The 22376-nt window shown below is 36.8% G+C and overlaps 1 pseudogene; it reads left to right on the top strand.

Moving 5' to 3' along the window:
* Window positions 1–9653: 9653 nt before the first annotated feature.
* LOC143682844 (tropomodulin-3-like) lies at window positions 9654–10649 on the top strand (annotated as a pseudogene).
* Window positions 10650–22376: the final 11727 nt, after the last annotated feature.

Here is a 22376-nt window from a genome sequence, read left to right as displayed (position 1 = left end):
AAGATTCATCAATGGGACAGTTACTTATCTGAAGAAGGGTCCTTTGCATCCAGGGGTCCTCTGTCAGACATGTCTGCTGGTTCTTCACTCTTGGTTTTCATTGCTTTCAGTTCCTGGTTCCCTGGGCCTCCTCTCGGAGTTTCTGTGTGTCCTCTCTTAGCATCTCTGGGGTTTCTTCCTCTGAATTCTCTCTCAGTTTGTTTTGCTCTGAGCTATCTGGGTTTTTCCTCTGTCTGTTATCCTCTGGTAAAGAACACTAGCAAAAGGATTAAGATTCAACTTGAATGGGGTGGGTCACATCTCTGTTGAAATACCCTAACCAAAAGTCTCCACCCACAATAGTTCCGCTTCCACAGAAATTGATTAAAAGAACATAGCAATTCCTGGGGTACATAACAGCTTCAAACCAGCACAGTTGCCAAATAGAGATTATCTAGAATTCATGAGTTCAGGACCAGTTTTTCCTCCTCCAGAAGCTAAATCAAAAAGCCTTCTCAAGAAACAAGAAATGAGGAGGCAAATTGATTATATGAACTGGAGAATGGACAAGAAATATCTTTTCTGTCATGAAAGGAAGGAGTCATGAAAGTTAGAGAAGAGGAAGAATATTCCTTTCAGAAAATCGTGGAACAAATAGGCAGGAACTCGGACCTCTCTTGATCACTGATTCACCAGTCATGGGAAAAACATGTTCAAAATCCTGCAACAATCTGGGGTAGGGAAGAGGCATGAAGGGAGAAGGTTGTCCTGTAAATAGTAAGGAAGTGGAAAAAGTTATACAACATTTCTCTATGAACAGATCGGTCATAGCTGCACTATAATTGTTATATTTATTTTTTTAAACAAACAAAACACCACCAAAATAATGTGTTATGTATCTTCATTTTCTTAGCCCATATGCCTCAAGGAAAGATCATGCATAACAAATGTCAATGGTGGGCCAATTTTACTACTACACTTGTGAATGTTTATCCCTGAAGGTCTCCTGCCTTTATACTTCCCTATGTGCTAGCTTCACTGCCAGATTGGTAGGAAAATGCCTGCTGCATGTCTGGACCTCATGTCAATGCAGTATAACAGAGGGGATTTTTTGCAGAAGGATTCCTGGAAGAGTTAAAAAACGGCTTTCCCGGAGGTTGCCAGCAAACTTCTTCGCAAATCTCACTGCTCAGTGGCATTCTATGTTCATTCTGTCAACAGTTTCTATTAAAACTATTGAGATTACTTTTTTTGGGGGGGAGGGGGAGTGTGCATGATCTGGTAGTCAAACCCAGGTCTCCTGCATGGAACGTGGGCATTCTAACCACTGAACTACCCATGCACCCTGAGATTACTTTTTGACCACACAGTTCCCCAGAACATCTTTATCATAAATTATAAATTAAAAATTCTTACTATTAATGATTGTCAACATTTTCTGTTGTTGCAAGAACTCAATACCTAAAATAAAATGCTATAATATGCCCCCTAATCACTAATATTTCCCAAAGACACAAACAGTTTATTGTTATAAGAATAAAAATAAATTTTCACGATAAAATATGAACTTAAATTGTATACATGTAGGATTACGGAAAACTCATTACATTGTCCATTTCATTTCTCCTTGGTCTGGAAAAAATTTTATCACAGCAGCAGTTCACAGTTCAGCAATTTTGAACATTAATCTAGTCTAACTACACACATAGTGCCTGCATTTCATTTCTGCTAAATTAGCCTGGCAATGCTTCTCAGACTTATTGCTAAATAATTCATTCATGCCAGTGTATATTATTCAGCAGCAGATACCACTCTAAGTGCTCGGATACATAGATAAATAAAGCACAAAAAAATTTTCAACCACATGGAGGTTCCATTCTAGTAAACAATAAAATGCAAGCAAAATAAGTGTATCAAAAAGTGATAATTGTGGTGGAAAAAATACAGAGCTGAGGAAAAGAACTTGGTAGTGTTGTGGCAAACAGAGAAAGGATGCTCTCTTTATATTGAACGATTAGAATAGGCCTCACTGAAAAGGTGATATTTGAAAAAAAAAATTGAGGATCTTTGTCTTTAGATATCTTGATAAAGTATAATCTAATCTGTAGGACAGCCAGTTCAACACTCTCTACATGCTGGTGTGTTTGAGGAGTAGCATAAGTGCAGCATGCCTGACACAGAGAAAAGTGCAAGAAGAAGAGTAATAGGATTACTGAAGGCTGAGAAAAGACAGAATTGAGAGAGGGCAGAAAACCAAATAGACCATTATAAAGATACTGACTTTTAGGTTTCACTGTGAGTGAAATCAAAAGCCACATAGATTTCCAGTAGAGGAGATAATAACACATAATATAGAAATGTGGTCATGATGATGATGGTGATGATGATGGTGATGATGATGGTGATGATGTTGATGGTGATGATGATGGTGATGATGATGGTGATGGTGATGATGATGGTGATGATGATGATGGTGATGAACATGATGATGGTGATGATGATAGTGATGATGATGGTGATGAGGATGATGGTGATGATGATGGTGATGATAATGGTGATGATGGTGATGATGATGGTGATGATGGTGATGATGATGATGATGGTAATGATGATGGTGATGATGGTGATGATGGTGATGATGGTGATGATGATGGTGATGATGGTGATGATGATGGTGATGGTGATGAGGATGGTGATGATGATGGTGACGGTAATGATGATGGTGAGGGTGATGATGATGATTATGGTGATGAACATGATGATGGTGATGATGATGGTGATGATGGTGATGATGATGATTTAGTTGTTGTTGGATTCGGAGGTCTCCAAGCAGTCCATTCCATGTGGGTTATATGTGGCTATTGAACTAGTTTAATCAAATTGCATTTATATCTTAGTACTTACCCTATATCTAACATTTCTTTTTTCCTTGAAGTTATAGAAATAAAAGAAAATATCTTATCTACACCATAATTTTTCAAAGTATGAGGAAAATTTTTCTTTGGCATTCTCTCTTCTAAGCTAAATGTCTACACTTTCCTTTATTTAACTGAAGATAACCTCAAAAATATTTATTAAAATTAAGTGGAGAGGGTGCCTGTTCTAGTTTGCTAGCTGCTGGAATGCAATATACCAGAAACGGAATGGCTTTTAACAAGGGGAATTTAATGAGTTGCTAGTTTACAGTTCTAAGGCCGAGAAAATGTCCCAATTAAAACAAGTCTATAGAAATGTCCAATCAAAGGCATCCGGGGAAAGATACCTTGGTTCAAGAAGGCCGATGAAGTTCAGGGTTTCTCTCTCATCTGGAAAGGCACATGGCGAACGCAGTCAGGGCTCCTCTCTCGGCTGGACAGGCACATGGCGAATACGGTATCATCTGCTAGCTTTGTCTCCTGGCTTCCTGTTTCATGAAGCTCCCCGGGAGGCGTTTTCCTTCTTCATCTCCAAAGGTCGCTGGCTGGTGGACTCTCTGCTTCGTGGTGCTGCAGCATTCTCTGCTCTCTCTGAGTCCCTCATTCTCCAAAATGTTTCCTCTTTTATAGGACTTCAGAAACTAATCAAGACCCACTCAGATGGGTGGAGACATATCATCCCCTAATCCAGTTTAACAACCGTTCTTAACTAAATCTCATCAACCAGGGAGATGATCCCATCACAGTCCCAAATACACAGCATTGAATAGAGACTATTCTACCTTTAAGAAATGGGATTTATATTAAAACATGACTTTTCTTAGGGGGCATACTTCCTTTCAAACCAGCACATTCCACCCTCTGGCCCCTAAAAAAGACATGTTTTTCCCATATACAAATATATTAACTTCATAACAATATCAGAAACCTTAAACCTTTTAGTAGCAATACAATGAAGTACAAAATTAGAGACAGTATAAAATCTCATCAAGTCAGTTACAGGCATGGTCTGTCCTAAGGCAAAATTCTCTCCATTTGCTCTGGACCTTTGAAAACTCACAACAAGTTATTTGCTGCCAACATACAAAGGAGGAACATTCATAGGATACATAGACACATTTCCATAGGGAGGAAGGAACACAGGGGTCACCGGACCCATACAGTTTTGAAAACCCGCAGGGCAAAGTCCATTAGATTTCAAAGTCTGAGAGTCATTTATCCTCAGGGCTTTAGAAAGTGGCAGTCCCACCCTTTCCAAATGCCTACGCCTGCCTCTCTCTGAATGCAACCTTGGGGGATATTGGGGAGACCACCTTTCTCTCGGCTCCACCCTCTCCAAGCATTGGGGCCGCACCCGGGCTCTCTGCAATCTCCGGGGCACACGCTCAGCCCCTCCATGTGGTGGCAGCCAGCCTCTCCCCCAACCCCAAGAAACGTGCTTCACCCTCTCCAAGGCCTGAGGCGGCATGACTCTTCCACTGCAATGAGGTGGAAGGCCCATTCTCTGCCTTTGGGGCAAACTCACCCTCTCCACGGGCTTGGGTGGGTCCACTCTCCTGGCCCGAGGCTTCCTGACTTCAGACCTCAGCCTCCACGGTTTTGCCTCTGAAGTTATTTTTCCTCCAATGTGTCCCTTCTCTGAACCCCTCAGTCCAGACTGGCAGCAGCTCTGTTTATACAGGTCCCACAGCACTCTCGTTGGCTTTCTATGCAGTAGCCTTGGATCATGCCCATTAGATATAAGGAGTTTCCACAAATCTTTCCTGGATAACTCCATGTCCGATCCTGACTTTCTCTGAAATGGCTGGCTAGTTCCACATTTGGTTAAATCCACACTATACTCTGTAGTCTCCCTTTCTGTAGGCCCAGAATTTTCCGGGACCTCAATTTCTGGTTTCTTTTTACTCAAGAGTTCAGTTTTCAGCTTATCTCTTTCCTGTCGCATTTCACTATAAGCTGCAAGGAGAAACCAGACTGCACTTTCAACATTTAATTTGGAGATCTCTTCTGCTAAATATCCAAGTTCATGGCTTTTAAAATCTGCCTTCCAGCCAATACCATTAGTCAACTTTGCCAGATTATCTGCCATTTTAAAACAAGGATCACCTTCCTTCCAGTTTTCAATAACACATGCCTCATTTCTTTCTAAGGCCTCATCAGAGGTATCTTTAGAGTCCACATTTCTCCCAACAGTCTCTCCAAAGCATTCTAGGCCTTCTCTATCAAGCTTCTCACGACTCCTCCAGAATCTTCCCCATATCCATTTAAAAAGCCGTTCCAACATGTTTGGTATTTGCAAACTGCAGCAGCACCCCACTCTCCGGTACCAAAATCTGTTCTAGTTTGCTAGCTGCTGGAATGCAATATACCAGAAACGGAATGGCTTTTAACAAGGGGAATTTAATGAGTTGCTAGTTTACAGTTCTAAGGCCGAGAAAATGTCCCAATTAAAACAAGTCTATAGAAATGTCCAATCAAAGGCATCCGGGGAAAGATACCTTGGTTCAAGAAGGCCGATGAAGTTCAGGGTTTCTCTCTCATCTGGAAAGGCACATGGCGAACGCAGTCAGGGCTCCTCTCTCGGCTGGACAGGCACATGGCGAATACGGTATCATCTGCTAGCTTTGTCTCCTGGCTTCCTGTTTCATGAAGCTCCCCGGGAGGCGTTTTCCTTCTTCATCTCCAAAGGTCGCTGGCTGGTGGACTCTCTGCTTCGTGGTGCTGCAGCATTCTCTGCTCTCTCTGAGTCCCTCATTCTCCAAAATGTTTCCTCTTTTATAGGACTTCAGAAACTAATCAAGACCCACTCAGATGGGTGGAGACATATCATCCCCTAATCCAGTTTAACAACCGTTCTTAACTAAATCTCATCAACCAGGGAGATGATCCCATCACAGTCCCAAATACACAGCATTGAATAGAGACTATTCTACCTTTAAGAAATGGGATTTATATTAAAACATGACTTTTCTTAGGGGGCATACTTCCTTTCAAACCAGCACAGTGCCCATGGAGGCTCAGCAGACCGAGTTCTCACCTGCCATGCTGGAGACCTGGGTTTGATTCCCAGTGCCTGCCCATGCAAACAAACAAACAAAAAAAATTAAGTGGAGACAATCTTCCAGAACTGCCTACTTGCCATCCATTCACCTAGGCTTTATTATAATTATTATTTTTAAGGAGAAATATCAATGCAAATCTTCACTTAATGGCCCCCATGTTCCAGATAGGGTGTGAGTATTAGGCCATAGTTCTTGCCCTCAGGGAGCAGAGTTTGGTAACTACTGTTTTTGGCAAAATCATGGTGCTAGTTCATGCTCTCTCTCTCTCTCTCTCTCTCTCCACTCACCATCTGTCTCTCTCTCTATCCCCCGCCCGCACACACACAGGTCTGCATGCATGTAGATGTAGGTATACATCAATTCTACATATATATTGCTCTATTTCTTATAATGCTATGCATACATATGTAGATATACTTATGTTTATATACACACACATACTACTCTATCTCCTATACTTACAATTATCTTCAATAGAAATCATAATTTTGCTTGGATATTTCAGATTTATATATTCTTGATATATTTTTTCTCTTCTTCATTGCATTTTCATCCTTTTGCTATGTCTTTTCTATCTTTTATTTATTCATCTGTTTATCTATTTTTGATTTATTTCATTGTCAATACATTTATAAAGTATTAAGGTCCACCTCTTTCATTTCAGCTGCTTCAGCTCTTTGGAATTCTGTTTTCCATCTTCCTTCCTGTTAGATTTGACCTCACACTTCCATCTTATGAGCTGCTATGTCATTGCTTTTATTTCTCTGCCCTTCTTTATCAGTGAACATTTAAGAGATGAGCAATTTACAATGTAGTTGTAAATATTACACTACATTTTGCTAGCTTTTAGTAGGGCCATGAATCTTAGATGAGCTACCCTCCTTGTAATACAACATATAGTTTTTAGACCTGAACTCCATCAGTCTTTTCTGCTTTCTGCCTCTTCTCTCTCCAAAATGCATTTCTTGGTGAAAGGACAGAACAGGTAGTGTTTACTTTAAACTATTGTGTGATCAATGTTTAATTGTTGACTTTTTTTTTTTTTTTTTTTTTTGCATGAGCAGACACCAGGAATCAAACTGGGTTTCTGGCATGGCAGGCAAGAATTCTGTGTGTGATCAATTTTTATTAACAAATTAAAAATCCTGTCTCCCGGCACTCAATGTTTAAATATATAGCTATGTATATTGAGTGGTAATTGTCTTTTATAAATGCATTATCAATTCTTACCTCAATCTTGCATATGTGTGGTTTAAGAAAATATATTTTCTGTGATGGGTTTCCTTAACATTTATCTAACTCTTCTTTTCCCCCCTTTTGATTCAAATTATTCCTTAAATTTAAATACCTCAGCTAATATCAGTGATATTTTCCAATGAAATCTATGAGGATCCCAATGGATGCTGTAACTAAATTATGAGTTATCCCATAATATTTTATTTTATTGTACAAATTTATATCAAATGTCATGATAATTAGTAAAGGAAATTTTTTTGATAAAGCATATAGCATGAAAGGACAGGAAAATGCTTTTTTTGGAATTGTTCCTTTACTTTGTTTTTTTTTTTCTATCAAACAACACTAGTATAGTCCATGTTTTAAAATTATGTAGGCATCCTTCCATTATCAAATAATTACTATTTAGAGGAAGTTAATTACTAGATTCTCCATAAATTGACTATAGTACCGTTCCTCATCCTTTATTACACCTGAAGCTCCATGTGTCAATTATCTCAGTAAAGTTCATATGTATCTGTACATTTACTTATCCCACGGGTGTTAGTACTCATTCAGGATATTTAAAGAAAATGTTATTTGCCTCACCTTGTTAAAAAGGTAAATGAAGCATTTCCTTAATGAAAGAAATTGCCATTAAATTTTAACTGTAAAATGTCATAAAAAACAGATCTCACAGTATTATCATTATTTAATTATGTTGGCCATAGAGACTTTATTGAAACCCATTATTTAGGGCCTCAGTGTATTTTTTTTAAGGAATATAAGGACTTCCTTGTATATTATGTAGTCCACTTGATTTTATGTAGCAGACTTGATCACCCCCTAAGCAGTGACCTCCAGGGCCAGTGTGGGATAGAAACATCTGGGCAAAAAAAAGCTGGGAAATGAGGATATTTTGTGAAATTATGTGATCTTTGATGTGCCTCAGGAATCATGAAATGTACTAGTCCTTTTTTTCATACAGAAAGAGGCTTTCAAAATGATTTCACTATGATCCCTAATACTCAAATAACTCATATCCACAGAGTAAGGATGGTAAAGGCTTAAATAATCTGAAGAGGTCTGACTTGGTAAGTGGAATTTGAAACATTGCTTTACATCTAGTATCTGGAGCATTGATACACTAATCAGGTCGTGACTTTCATCCTTGATTTACCAAGCCATGCAACAACATTCTCAACATTTTTCTCCACTGCTAATCTATAGTCTTGTTTCTTTTTATTTTTTCCTATCCCTTCATACTGGTTTAGTCAAACTCTAACCTGAGACATGAGAAAACAGAGGGAATTTATGTGAAGAGTTGATTACATAAATGGTAGAAAATCTGATAATGCTGTCATGGTTCTGTGAAATAATCCATGGGCTAACATCAGAACTCTTGAGCTGAAATGACAACGGGGAAGAAGTTGTTACCAGAACTTTGAAGATGTAACCACCTATTAGGAGGTGGAACTGAATTGGTCTTCCCAGGGGAGAGTTGGACACATGAAGAAGACTTGGCCAGTGCTGGAGATGCTAACTTAGATAGCAGGATGTGAGGAGATATACCTTGGCATCACTTTTTTCCCCCTATCCTTCAGGATCCCATCTGTGCCTCACTTTGACTGAATTCAGTCAAGAGTCAGCTAGCATAGGAACCTGGGAAGTGCTGTGTATTAGCTAGGGATCTCTGGAGAAAGAGTCAGCAGAAGACATCTGTAAATATAAAATTTATAGAAGTGTCTCACACAATTGTGAGGATATGAGTCCAAGATCTGTAGAGCAGGTAGCTGGCAGCTCCAATGAAGGTTTTCAGTAAACTCTCAGGAGAAGCTGGCTGGCTGAAGCAGGGAGAATGATTGTCTCTTCTGAATCCCCCTTGAACACCTTCCGATGATTAGATTAAGCACCACTCATTGCAGAAGACACACCCCTTAGCTGATTGTATTTGCAATCAGCCAATGTGGTCATGATTTAAGTCCATGAAAGGTCCTCACAGCAGCAGACAGACCAGTGGTTGCCCAACCAGACAGCTGGGCACCATTAACTGGTCAAGTTGACACATGAACCTGACCATGACATGTAGTAAGCAGTAATAAAAATGTGGAACTAAGCAGAAAATGCTGAGGGATGGATTCCAAGACTGACATTCTTAGGATCAGCACATATATGTTTAAAGGAACCCTAAAAAAATGTATGGGAAGCTTTCTGTGCATGAGTGAGCCTGTGTATGGGTAGGTTTCAATGTTGGCTAATTTGGTGTCAGCCAAGCATTTCACTTAGTTGTCCCCAAATGAAATGACCACAGATCTGGCAACATCCTGGGATGCAGATGGAGGCAATGGCATGTGCTGGGAACTGAGTAGCACTAAGCGGTTGATGGTTCCAGCAGCCACCAGGCAGCTATAAGAAAAAGTAGAAATCACTTCTGATTGTACTGAATACAGCAAAAATTAAGTGACTTTCTACAGTGCAAATCATGGCAGTACCATTCTATAAAGACTTAGAAAAGTATGAGGATTTTTATAAGGACTGAAGATGAGCTCCTTGGTGATCTTTGGGAGGTAGAATTAAAACAACTGGAAACTATTCTGTATAATCTTGATCCTGAGAATGCCCTTTTGCCTACAGGTTCCCAGAAGAAGAACCAGACTTCAAAGTCTGCCATGAGGCCGTTTTACAGACAGTACCTGTCAAATGTACTAGAGAAGAAAGCAAGCACTGAAGCATAAGGACAGGGAAGACTATGTGTCCTATACTGGAGAAAAGAAAAAGGAGAATATTCTAAATAGAAACCTGTACAGACTTTACAGAAGAGAAGCTATCTCTTGATGCAGAATTAGAAGAAAGCTTTGACAAGTGCTTCTGTACAGAATTATATGATCTTGCAGCAATTCTTGGGGTGAACAATTTGATAACAAACACCCAATTCCGTAATAAATTGGAAAGCATTATGGTGCTGGCTGAGAACATTTTTCAATTGTGACAAAAGCTGAAAAGATTCTTCCAGTATTTGATGAGCCACCAAATTCAACAATGTTGAAGAGAATTTAAGGAGAATTAAAGAAAATGATGCTTGCCTTGTTGAAGTTAATTTGAATATAAAGAATATCCCAATTCAACCCTAAAAGATTTTGCAAAGGCTTTGGAAACCAACACACATGTGAAATATTTCCTTCTTGTAGCTGCCAAGAGCAATGGCCCCACTGCTGTTGCATTTGCAGATATACTGAAAGTAAACAAAACTTCGTAGAGTTGAAATTTGGAATTCAATTTTATTTGGGAGCTGCAATTCTACCACTGATTGATGCTTTAAGAAATGAAACCCTAGCAGGGCTCAAAATCAACAATCAGAGGCAGCACTTAGGAACAGCTGTAGAATTGGAAATGGCCAAGATGCTTGAGGAAAATTCAATACTTCGGATATTAGTTTACACAGCAGAGACCCCAACCCAGGATATCTAATGCTATTTGAAAAAAAAAGTGACTTAATTCACCTAGCTCACCAGAGACGAGTCAAAGGAGACATGGGTAATTCTGCCAGGGTATAGCTTTTGGAAGACTTCTAAAGATCATAGGGCTTCATGTCAGTGATCTTAGATATAAAATTTGCCTGCAGAGAAGGGAAAAGATTGGAACCATACATTCTTTTTTAAAAAATTCTATGTATCTTTTTTTCTAGCGCAAGTTGTTACCAGTTTCAAATTATAAAATTTATAGCAGGTAATTTCTGGGGGTGCAAGGGTAGTTCAGTTGTAGAATTCTCTCCTGCCATGTGGAAGACCCTGGTTCGATTCCTGGCCCATGCACTTGCCAAACAAAGAAAGAAACAAAAGCAAGCAAACAAAAAAAAATCAGCAAATGGTTCCACAATAATGGGATACTCACATAGAAAAAGAATTAAACATGACTCCACCATACAGCATACAAAAAAGAAAAATTTATAGTAGGTAAATTCTGTATTTTGAAGCACTACTACTTTCTACTCTAATCAGTTGTAACTTAGCTTAATTGAATGGCTTGTGAGGAGTCTTGGGTAGTAAAAAGGTACAATTGCAAAAAAGTTTCAGAAGTCTTTTGTGACTAGAAGAATTTGATAATTTTAAAATTATCAAAAAGGTACATTGCTGATATCAAAATTGCTATTTCTTTCTTTCTTTTTTTTTTTCATATGTGCAGGCACCAGGAATCTCTCCTGGGTCCTCTGGCATGGCAGGTGAGCATTTTTGCCTGCTAAGCCACCGTGGCCCATCCCAAAATTGCTATTTCTTACTTGAAGTTGTTGAATTATAATCCAGTAGCATTAATCTTCGAAAATGATAGCAAAACTATATAGTAAAGAAAAAAAGAAAAAAAAAAAGAAAGAGAGTTGCCCATATTTATTGACTCTACTTCTGGATGTTGTGTTCTCACAATACTGCACTGTCTTAGCTAAGCAACTTCTATTGTAAATCTTAAAATTGGGTAGACTCCAATATTAGTGGTCAATAAGAGAGTGGGGAAAAAAGGTATGGGTTTTTTTCTTTCTTTCCCTTATTTCTTTTTCTGGAATAATGCAAATGCTCTAAAAATGATCATGATGATGAATGCTCAGCTATGTGATGATACAGTGAACCGTGTACTGTATACTTTGGATGACTGTATGGTGTGTGAATGTATCTCAATAATTTTACATTCTCAAAAAATTGCAATTTCTCTTTTAGGTATATATCACCTAAAATATCTTTCCTTATTCTATGATTGTAAACTTTCCAGTTTTTTAGAGTACATGAACTAGGAAAGGACATGTTATTTTCCTTCTATCAAAAGTACAGAATGCCAGAATTTCAAAACTGATAACTTAAAATCTAGTCATCAGTTTAAGAGCAAAAGCAGAGCGAAGAGACAAAATGGTCTTCAGTGCATTCCTGGTTAACTGCACTTGTCTGGGTATTTCAGCGATAGCCAATTATTTTTTTAAACAGTCATCTGTTTTCGAGATTACATACTATTTAATGTTCTGTTCATTGCAGTTTTTCTTTTTAATAATGTGGACATTATTAAATTTTCATGCAATCTAAAAAAGAATCTAAGTAGAAAAATTATTTTCTTCCCTGTAAACAAGCATATGGCCAACTCTTGTGTATTTAGGGTAAAATTTAAAAACAAGCTATGATTAAACACATCAGATCAAAGGTACTAAATATGATTATGATGGAGTTCAGATTTAAGATGCTTGCAAAATAGTCATTCAAGATTTTTTTTTTTTCTTGGCATGGGCAGGCAATGGGAACTGAACCCAGGTCTCCACATTGCAGGTGAGCGCTCTGCCTGCTGAGCCACTGCAGCCCACCTCACAATAGTCATTTAAATTGTGGGTTGCTCTAGGTAAATTAGAAAGTGGCACATGTATAAATTCCTTAGTGTTGCACAGTACAGTGAGAAGTTCCTATATGCAAGGCAGAATTGGATAAACAGTATTTACAATCTAAAAGACTACAAAAGTAGCCTTCCTGGTCCTGAAAGTATTAAAGTGGAAAACAGTATTTGACCGTGGGAAGACTGATGGGAGGCAGTAGAATCAAAGCCTGTGATAGAAGATCCGGGCTTGTTTTCTATGCCCCACATCAGAGCAGCCCTAGAAGTAGAGGCAGAGGCGTTTACAGCTACAGGAGACAGAGAAGGAGTTTGAGTAATCCTGGTCTCAAAAATTCAGGCCTGGCTGTATCATTCACAAGGAAAGTTTTCTCATACAAGGAATCTGACTTGGGAACAGGGGGAGGTAGCTCGTTGGTTATTTTAAAACTTTTGAACGTTGAATTATAAAATTCCTGCTACTTAGTCCAGAGCTGGACTGTTTACCTAATGAGCTAGGAAGCTTCTTGTATAGAGTGGTAACAAGCATGCTTAACAGGTTTCCCTCATACAAATTGTAGTGTTTTTTTTTTTGTTTTTTTTTTTCCCCAGTGTTTTTGTTCCTTTGTGTGTTTTGCATTGCTCTCTTTCATTTTTAGGCTGCTGATTTGTTTCAAGCTACAAGCCTCTTTTTCTTTCTTGCTTGCTTCCTTGTACAACTTTGAATTATAGTCAATTTTTGAGACTACACAGTTCCAAGAGGGTTGGGAGTGATGCATGGAGCAGGTTTATTCAGGCTACCAGGAGGAATGGGTACTAAGCTTTCAACGAGGCTTCCTTGCTCATATGGTTCAGGAACCACTAACCCATTTGCTGGATTATGAATTTAAAAATCCATAAGCTTTTAAAAAATATAAGTAGGTAGAATACTTACCTAGAATTTTGTCTCATACTTATGGGAAATACCTTCACTTATTGATCAAACTATGAAGAAGTTGAGTAGTTTGCTTATACCATTCCAGTTCTGAGCTATAATAGTCTATTATATGATTTAAGAAAAGCTTTCTTCATTAAATAACTTTGAAGATTAACATTCATCCAGTTGAATATAGAAAATCAAGAGTTGTAATTATAAAGGAGAAAAGTGGTGTTTTCTTTGATTTTTCAAAATCTGCCACTTCTTTATCTTTTAGCAACTTCTGGTATTTCTATCATGCCATAAAATTTTATAATAGAATAAATAATTTAGGCTCTTGAAATAGTCTTGATTATTAAACCAAAGATTTTTTATGACTAACTTTTGTAATCTAACCAATTTAAGCTTATTTGATTATCTAAAAGAATATTCTTTTATTTTTAAATTGCTGTTTTTTGAAAAGCACTTAATTACTCCTTTTATAAAACGTTATATGCATGTTTATCCGAAATTCCATTTTTTCAGTATGTCTGCAAGAAATTGTATGTTAGAAAAACTCAATATTGATGGTTAATGTTGATATTATTAAGATGGATTTTGATGCTATATATTTGTAGTTAAAGTCTAGTAGAATTATCAGGTAGATATGTTTTCTAAGGGTATATATCTTTTAAAAGACCAACTAAATATTTGGTCTTTTAATAAATTAGTAAATTATTAGAAATTTCAAGGAGAGTTATCTTGACTATTATTAAATTGTGAATTCTTGTTTTTCTAGTGAATATCCTCATTCTTACTTTGTGCATTAGGTGCACTTTGGAAAAGTTAATGTAAATAGAAATTTGTAAATTGTTTTCCCTTTGACAAGAATCTCATGTGTTCTCATTTAAAAGGGGATATATCTATGATACATTAAAATTAAAAAAGAGAAAAACGTATTTTGATAGAATGTTATTCATACTCTACTATACATTGTATTTAACACTTGCTGCTATTAAAATAAAAGGAAAAACTAAAAAAAAAAAGGATAAAAGGAAATGACCAAATCTTTTATCTTTAAATAATCCACATATCTAGAGTAGACTCTTGACCTACTTTCTGTGAAGTGTAAACCTAGCTAGAGTCAAGCGTGGTAGAGCAGATTAGGTGTTCACTTAGTCACCCAACTTTCAGCCTTTTGCCTAAGCTCTACATAACCTTGTTTCTGGTTTCCTTTCTAGTCTACAGTTAATCAAGTCTGAATTTCCTGTCTCCAGCTGGAGTAGTGGAGGCATAGCCTCTGACACAGTGAGTTAGTGGAAAAGAGGTTGGGTTTACCATCTTTATGCAGTCTTAAACCTCCAGTTTTACACCCAATTCTATCCTTACATTCAGAGGTGCCTCCAATTGGTGAGTCTTTCTGGAGTTCTGAGGCTTATGCAGGTTCCTGTTTGTTTCAACCTCCTTCTATAAAGAGGCTTCAGTTTTTGCTTTCAGTAATACAAGCACCACCTGTTCATCTTTAAAAACATTATTTACTTAACTCATTATTCTTGATTTCTCTCCCATTCTTTATATTGTGGCTTTACAACTCTTTTATTCCTTTGCTGTCTTTTAAGTGGGAATTTAGGAAGAAAAAGAAATTAATGTGACTATTCAGTATTTATGTTGATCATAAATATCATCCTATAATCCAAATGACAGAAAATAATGCTGCAAACAATATCAAATTTAATGAGTGAAAACTCTGTAGCAGCACTGGCTTTAAATGTAAATGAAAGGTTTAAATAAACTTCTTTGTATTTCAAGAATGTGTTTATTTCATTAAAAATTTATTTCTCACTTTCATTTTTAATGTTATCTTCTATCATGTGCAAATTAGGATTATAGAAATCTTATAAGAAATTGATAGATTGCTTATGTAGGAATTCTTGTTATTTATTTCAGAATATATCATTTCACTACCACTATGCAATAAGGAATAATATAAATATGTTATTTGGCATTAGCTCCTTTGAGCTATGAGCCTGGAATATTCTGTGGGTAGGGGAACAATACCGTCTATCAGTCTTGATTTTAGTGATTTGTCCATTATGAGACACTCCAAGTAGTCTATGCAAAAGCATAATTTGTCATGACAAAGTTGGTAATTCTCCATTTAGCAGATATCGTCCATGCCATAGTGTTTAAGCAAACTCCAGTCAAGAAATCTATACATTTCACGTTTGGTTTTTTTTTTTTGATATGATATGATAGGCTTATGGTTTAATTTTTTCTGTTATTTAAAAAACTGGTTTATTGAGATATATTTACATACCATACAATCCATCAAAATGGTACAATCAGTGTGCTTTTAGTATAATCACAGTGTTGTGGGTTCACCACCACAATCAATTTTAAATGTTTTCAACTCTCCAAAAAGAAAATCCCCACACCCCTTAGCTGTCATCTCTCAATCCCTCTATTTTTCCCGTCATACATGGCCACAATCTAATTCTGTCTCTATAGAAGTATTTATATTTGCATTTTATACAAATGGAATCACACTGTAAGTAGTACTTTGTGTCTAGTTTCCTTCCCTTAGAGCGTTTTTAAATAAGTTATTATTTTTCTTTCAATTAGAGAAGTTGTAGATTTACATAAAAGTCATGTAAAAACATAACAGCCCCATATATCCTCCTACTGTTAACATTTTGGATTGCTGTTGTACCTTAGTTATATTGGTGAAAGAATATTAAAGTACTACTGTTAGCGATCATCCATAGCTTGCATTAGGTATATTTTTTTCCTATATTCCATCCAATTATAAATGCCTTGTAATAGTCACATATATTTGCTATAACTCATGAAAGAACATTCTTATATTTGTACTATTAATAACAGCCATCATACACAACAGGGTTCACTGTGTTATGCATTCTCATGCTTTATCTTTGAACTTTCCCCATGGTTTAATTATTAAGATGGGAAAATATCTCTTGGACTGTTCTTTTGATGAATGCATAACACTCACTAGCAATTTAAAAGTGAATCCGTTTGAAAATGTTGCTTTAGTATTTGGAAAAAAATAAAATAATTGATGCATACGTTTCCAGAACTCATTTATGTATAAATTGCTCACTTTGAGTATTGCTGATCTCACATAGTTTTATTGCAGATGGTTTATACAAGTGGGAAAAGTGTCAACATGTTATTGGCTTAAAAATTGCTAATATTTCCTATGGGCAATGGTGGTGCTGTGGCTGAGTTCTTGCCTGCCATGCTGAAGACCTGGATTCGATTCCCATGGCCTGACCATGCAAAAAAAAGGAAAGAAAGAAAAAATTGCTAATATTTCATAAAGTTTTAGAATTTGATACTGTTATTTTGTCAAGGTAATGCCCATGTCTTGATTTAGATAATAATTTTCTATTATAATAAGAAATAATTATTTTTGTAATTATATTATTATATTGTCAAAGTTGGAACAGAAGTTTTGATCAAGCCCTGCTGTTTTAGATTCTTGGGCTGCTTAAGCAAGTGCCATGCAGAGGGGTGGCTTAAACTCTAAGAATTCATTAGCTGATGGTTTTGAAGCTAAAAGAAAGTCCAAATCGAGGTGTCATCAAGGCGATGCTTGGAAGATCGGAGTCCTGAAGTTGGCTGCCATTGATACCTGACTCATCTGTCACGTGCTAACGCACATGGCAGCCTATTCTGGCCTCTGCCTTCTCTACCTGGTTCTGCTGGTTTCAGCTTCTGACTGCTATATGTGTGGGCTTTTGTTTTTCTGCCCCTCTGAATTTCACTCCACTAATAAAGGACTCTAGTAATAGGATTAAGACCCATGCTGTTTGAGGTGGAACACACTTTCTGAACTGAAGTAACCTCATCAAAAGATCCTACTTACAATGGGTTCACACTCACAGGAATGGCTTAAATTTAAGAGCAGGTTTTCAAACCACCACTTAAGCCAATTTTTTAATCTAATTTTTAATTCAAGTAACAAAGACATCTTCCCTTCCCTAAACTGGCTGGAGAGTTTGGTTCTGACAGTGGCAGAGCTCACTTACAAGGACTGGGCATCAGAAGAATGTCTGTTCATTCAAAGATTTGGAGTCAATTTCCAGAACCAAGGAGCACTGTAAGGTTTTGAAATTTAGAGAAACTTTAGAGAACTTCTTAGTTATTTTAAAAATTCTAACAGAAAAAGTACAGCTAACAAGAGCAACTTAACAATTCCAGAGCTCTCATTTTGGACATTTACCTAGTTTCATAATTGTGTTTATGGCTTTTAAAAATCTTTTCCATATTAAATATTGAGTCATCATAGAATTACACAATCTTAGGGCAGTTCAAAAATCCTCTGCACTGTATCCAAAATAGGGTTTGTTCAGCATAAATAACATTTTGTTTTTCTGTGAAGCAGGTTCATATTTGTCATCATATTTTTCAAAGTTGTCTGTATACTAAAAATGATTTAAAAGTGGATTTAGAAAGTTCTTCTGAAGGAAGGTATGGCTTTTGCAGTTCGGTAAGTGGGAAATATGCCCTGGGCTAAATTGATTTTGACCAATGCATCAGCATTCTGGAACTTAGATTTATTGACCAATAACTAATATACATATGTATATTTGTAAGTAATGCCACTATTTGGGTGTAAAAGAAAATACATGCTGTAAAATGCAAAGAAATAAGCATAAATACCAATTCAAATTAGTATTTTGCTCTCCTAAGCAGCTGCTTTTTGCCTATTTATCTGTACACTAACTTATGTCTTGTGATTTTTAAATGCATTATATGGATAGTACCAAAATGCATGCCTGATATAAACACAGTTTCTTTAGAAGAATGTGTCAATTTTTCTTTAATAACATTTCTTTATGCAATCAGTGGAATAGTGTACAATGATCAGTTTTAAATATGTGTGGTCTATCATTTTTAACCAGAACTTTTGATTATAGGTGACCTTGTGATTGTTTTGAATTTCCTAATATTTAAAGAAATATTTGCAATTAGAAAAAATATGTTCTAAGTAATGGGATCCATTCAAAAGAAATTTTATGTTACGATTTATTTCCAAATCAAGAAATTAATGATTCTTCACCCAGAGTCTCAGTGTAAAAGGGATAACCTTGGAAAAGTATCCTTTTTGGGGGAGAGGAGAGGTGTCATTACAGTTCTTCCTGCAGGTCTCTATGCTGTTTATAGGTGGAATCTAAGTAATTTGTCTCCAAACTTGACTGGTGCAAAAACAAGATAATAAGAAATCTAATTTACTCACATCTTTTGGTTTCTTCCTTTTGTAATGTAGAAAGTCTAACAATAAGTAAAAAAAAAAAAAAAAAGTAAAGCATGTTTATTACTTCATGTTATGAACAAATTGCCCTTGAGGGACTTTAATTGTTCTTATGAAATCATAAGACCAACTCTAGTAATATGTAACAAAGAGTATAAAACAGAGAGTTTAATTATATTAGCATGAACTCTTTAAATCAAACTGGTTTCTGCAAAAGCAGGTAGGTTTTTCAGAATACGCAGGGGTCATGTCCCTTCATGTCAGTGTCTGTGAGAATTTCACATTAATTTACCTTCTGAATGCTCCACTTTCCACCATTAAAATAGGCACTAAAAGCAAAATATTCATACCAACACAATTTTTTTGAGGATCAAAAGATAATGTATATAAAAGTCCTTGCAAATTATAGGTTTAAAAGATATCCAGGGGCAGTTCAATGGTAGAATTTTTGCCTGCTATGCGGCTCACGTGGAAAAGAATGAACTGTGGCCCCCACCACACAGCACACAGAAAGTAAGTAAAAGAAAAAAAAAACAGCTAGCCAGTACATATTATTGTCAATTCCATGTAAAGTGTTTTATGCTTTATATTTGCATACTTATTGCAATTTATGCTTTTTTCAATTACACTCTCATATTTGTTTTCAAAATACTGTGCAACAGGCATCATTATTCCCATTTCACAGGCAATCTTAAAATGGTAATAGTCTCAAAGTTACAAATATCAGGAAGAGACGTGGCATTGAAATTGATTTTTACAGTTACTGCATCATCTCTCTCAATAGCATCATCAAGTTCTATGCAAAGTTTTATTCTCATCTAGTTTAGAAAGATTGTGGAGGAAAAGTAAAATGCATAAATACACAGAACCAGTGCAATAGTATTCACCGAGCTGTAATGTACAAGTCATTTCACATTTATCAAATTCAATCTCTTTAAAGGTCCTATGAGTCCATGATTTTTAATAAGCTCACATTTTACAGATGATAAAATTAAAAATGAGAATATTTAAATATCTAAAGTCACACATCTAGTTAACTATACAACCGGAATATAAACTCAAGTGCTATAATATAAGTATATTGAATGAGAATGTGAGTATGATACAGGGAGAAAGGCTGGGGGCATGTATGAAACCAGAAGGAAAGATAGAAGATAAAGACTGACATGGTATAACTTAGGAATGCCTAGAGTGCACATAGATGGTGATTAAATGTATGAATTAAAAAATGTGTTCGCGTGATGGAGGACAAATGAATACCAGTATTGCAAGGTGTTAAAAATAGATGGTATAATAGGAAAAAGTATAGTCAATGTAGGCTAGAGTCTATAGTCAACAGTAACACTGTAATGTAACGAAGGCATTATGCCAAAACTACATGTCAACAGATGGGGGGGATTGGGAAAAGGTCATGAATTCTGTGTGGAAGAAAAAAATGTCTTCAAACAGACTATGGTGGCAAAGCATGTCTATACAATTAGGCTGGCTTGTATGATGTGTGAATAAAACTATTTAAAAATGCACAGAGAGAAACAAGTGCTAGAGAAAATATGGAAAAAGAGATGCCACTATTCACTGTTGGTAAGGAAATGAGCAGGGCAGCCCCTTGGAGGGCAGTGTGGTGGTTCCACTGGAGGCTAGGGGTGGGGTTGTTATATGATCCTGAAACCCTGCTGCTCAGTGTATACCTGGAGGAACTGAGTGTGGGGACATGAAAGGACATTTGCACACTGGTGTTTCTGGCAGCAGTGTTCCTGATCAACAGTGAATGAAAGTGGCCTAAGGGTACAAAGATTGAGGAAGGGAAGGGAGAACTACGGTGTACACATGCGATGAATTACTGAGCGGCCACACAAAGGAATGAAGTTGTGAGGCATGCAACTAGATAAATGAACCTTTAGAGCTGTATGTTGAATGAAATGTCAGGAACAAAAAGACAAACACTATCATGCCTCAATCATATAGACAAACTATAATACAAAAACTCAGTGAACTAAAGTCGAGACTATTGGTTATTAAGCTGTGGCTTATTGTAAAGGGTCCTAGATTGTAAACTCTTACAGCAACACATATAGTCAGGAGAAGCAATTGTTAATTGTAAATTCTGAGATACCAGGCTGTTTGTATATAACACGGTCTTTTCTAGAATCTTTGGGTGTATATGTGACACCTGAGACTCAGAGTTAGAACTCTGAGGCTATGAAAGTCAGCATTACCCCATATAGGAACTGTTCAAAAAGTTAAAAAGTGATCAGACATCGAGTAGAGATATGAATGAAGCTGATCTGCATAGGACTAAGGAATATCAGAAGACTGGATAAAGGATAATATCATCCACATTTTAAAACTTCAAATGCTGTGTGAGACCAAAGGGAGAGATGTTTATTTGGTGTGCAAAGTGTATATTTTGGTAGTGCATTTCCTAATTTAACTTGCATGGTCAGTTTATTTGAACACCATAAGTACGTGCAATCTTGAATAGGATGAGATTCTGTTGGTTTGTCTAAGTTAGTGTGATGCCTGATAAATCCCAGAGTGATGTGGGCAGTGAATAAAGAAGTATTTGCTAAGTCCCCTTAGAGGAATGGGGAGATAGGAGGAAATACTGAACTTCCCTACTTGGAGAATTTCTGATATTCTTGTAAACCACAGGGACAACCAAATCAATAGGCTAAGCCCTTGATCTTGGGGTTTGTCCCTGTGAAACTTATCCCTGTAAAGGATAGGCTAGGCTTACTTAAAATTAGGCCTAAGAGTCACCCCCAGAGAACCTCTTTTGTTGCTGAGATGTGGCCTCTTTCTCTAAGCCAACTTGACAGATGAACTCACTGCCCTCCCTCCTATGTGGGACATGACTCCCAGAGGTGTAAATCTCCCTGGGAACATGGGACAGAAAACCCAGGATAAGTCAAGACCCAGCATCAAGAAATTGAGAAAGCCTTCTTGACCAAGAGGCAAAGGACAAAAACGAGACAAAATAAAATTTCAGTGGCTGAGAGATTTCAAACAGAGTTGAGAGGTTAACCTGTAGATTATTCTTTTGCATCATATAGATGTACTTTTTTAGTTAATGGTGTATTTTGGAGTGGCTAGAGGGAAGTACCTGAAACTGCTGACCTGTGTTCCAGTAGCCTAGATTTTTGAAGATGAGTGTATAAAAATATAACATTTACAATGTGACTGATAATTGTGAAAACCTGTGCCTGATGCTTCTTATATCCAGAGAATGGACAGCTGAGTAAAAAATATATATGGAGTAAAAGAAATAAATAATAGGAGGGACAAATGGTAAAAAAAAAAAATGGGTAGGTGGGAACACTCAGTGGTCAGTGAAAGGGAGGGATGAGTTGTATGGTATGCATGAGTTTTTTTCTTTTTTCTTTTTATTTCTTTTTCTGGAGTGATGCAAATGTTCTAAAAAACGATCATGGTGATGAATATACAACTATGTCATGATATTGTGAGCCATTGATTGTACACCATGTATAGAATATGTGTGTGTGTGAAGGTTACACAACTATAAAAAAAAAAGAATCATCACTTTTGCCGGTATGAATGTTCTCCATAAATAAAATGCTAGTCTCTGGCACCGTGGAAGCTGACCTTTTGTCTGTTCATTGTTTTGTTTTTAGCCCTTGGGAAGCCACTTAACAGTGGAGAAATTTATTCTCTTGCTCCTCTTTTCACTGAACAGG

This window comes from Tamandua tetradactyla, chromosome 5 (genome assembly GCF_023851605.1).
Source record: "Tamandua tetradactyla isolate mTamTet1 chromosome 5, mTamTet1.pri, whole genome shotgun sequence".
NCBI classification, from domain to species: domain Eukaryota; kingdom Metazoa; phylum Chordata; class Mammalia; order Pilosa; family Myrmecophagidae; genus Tamandua; species Tamandua tetradactyla.
The sequence above is the reverse complement of the archived record's forward strand: the minus strand, read 5'-3'. Positions and strand labels throughout refer to the sequence as shown.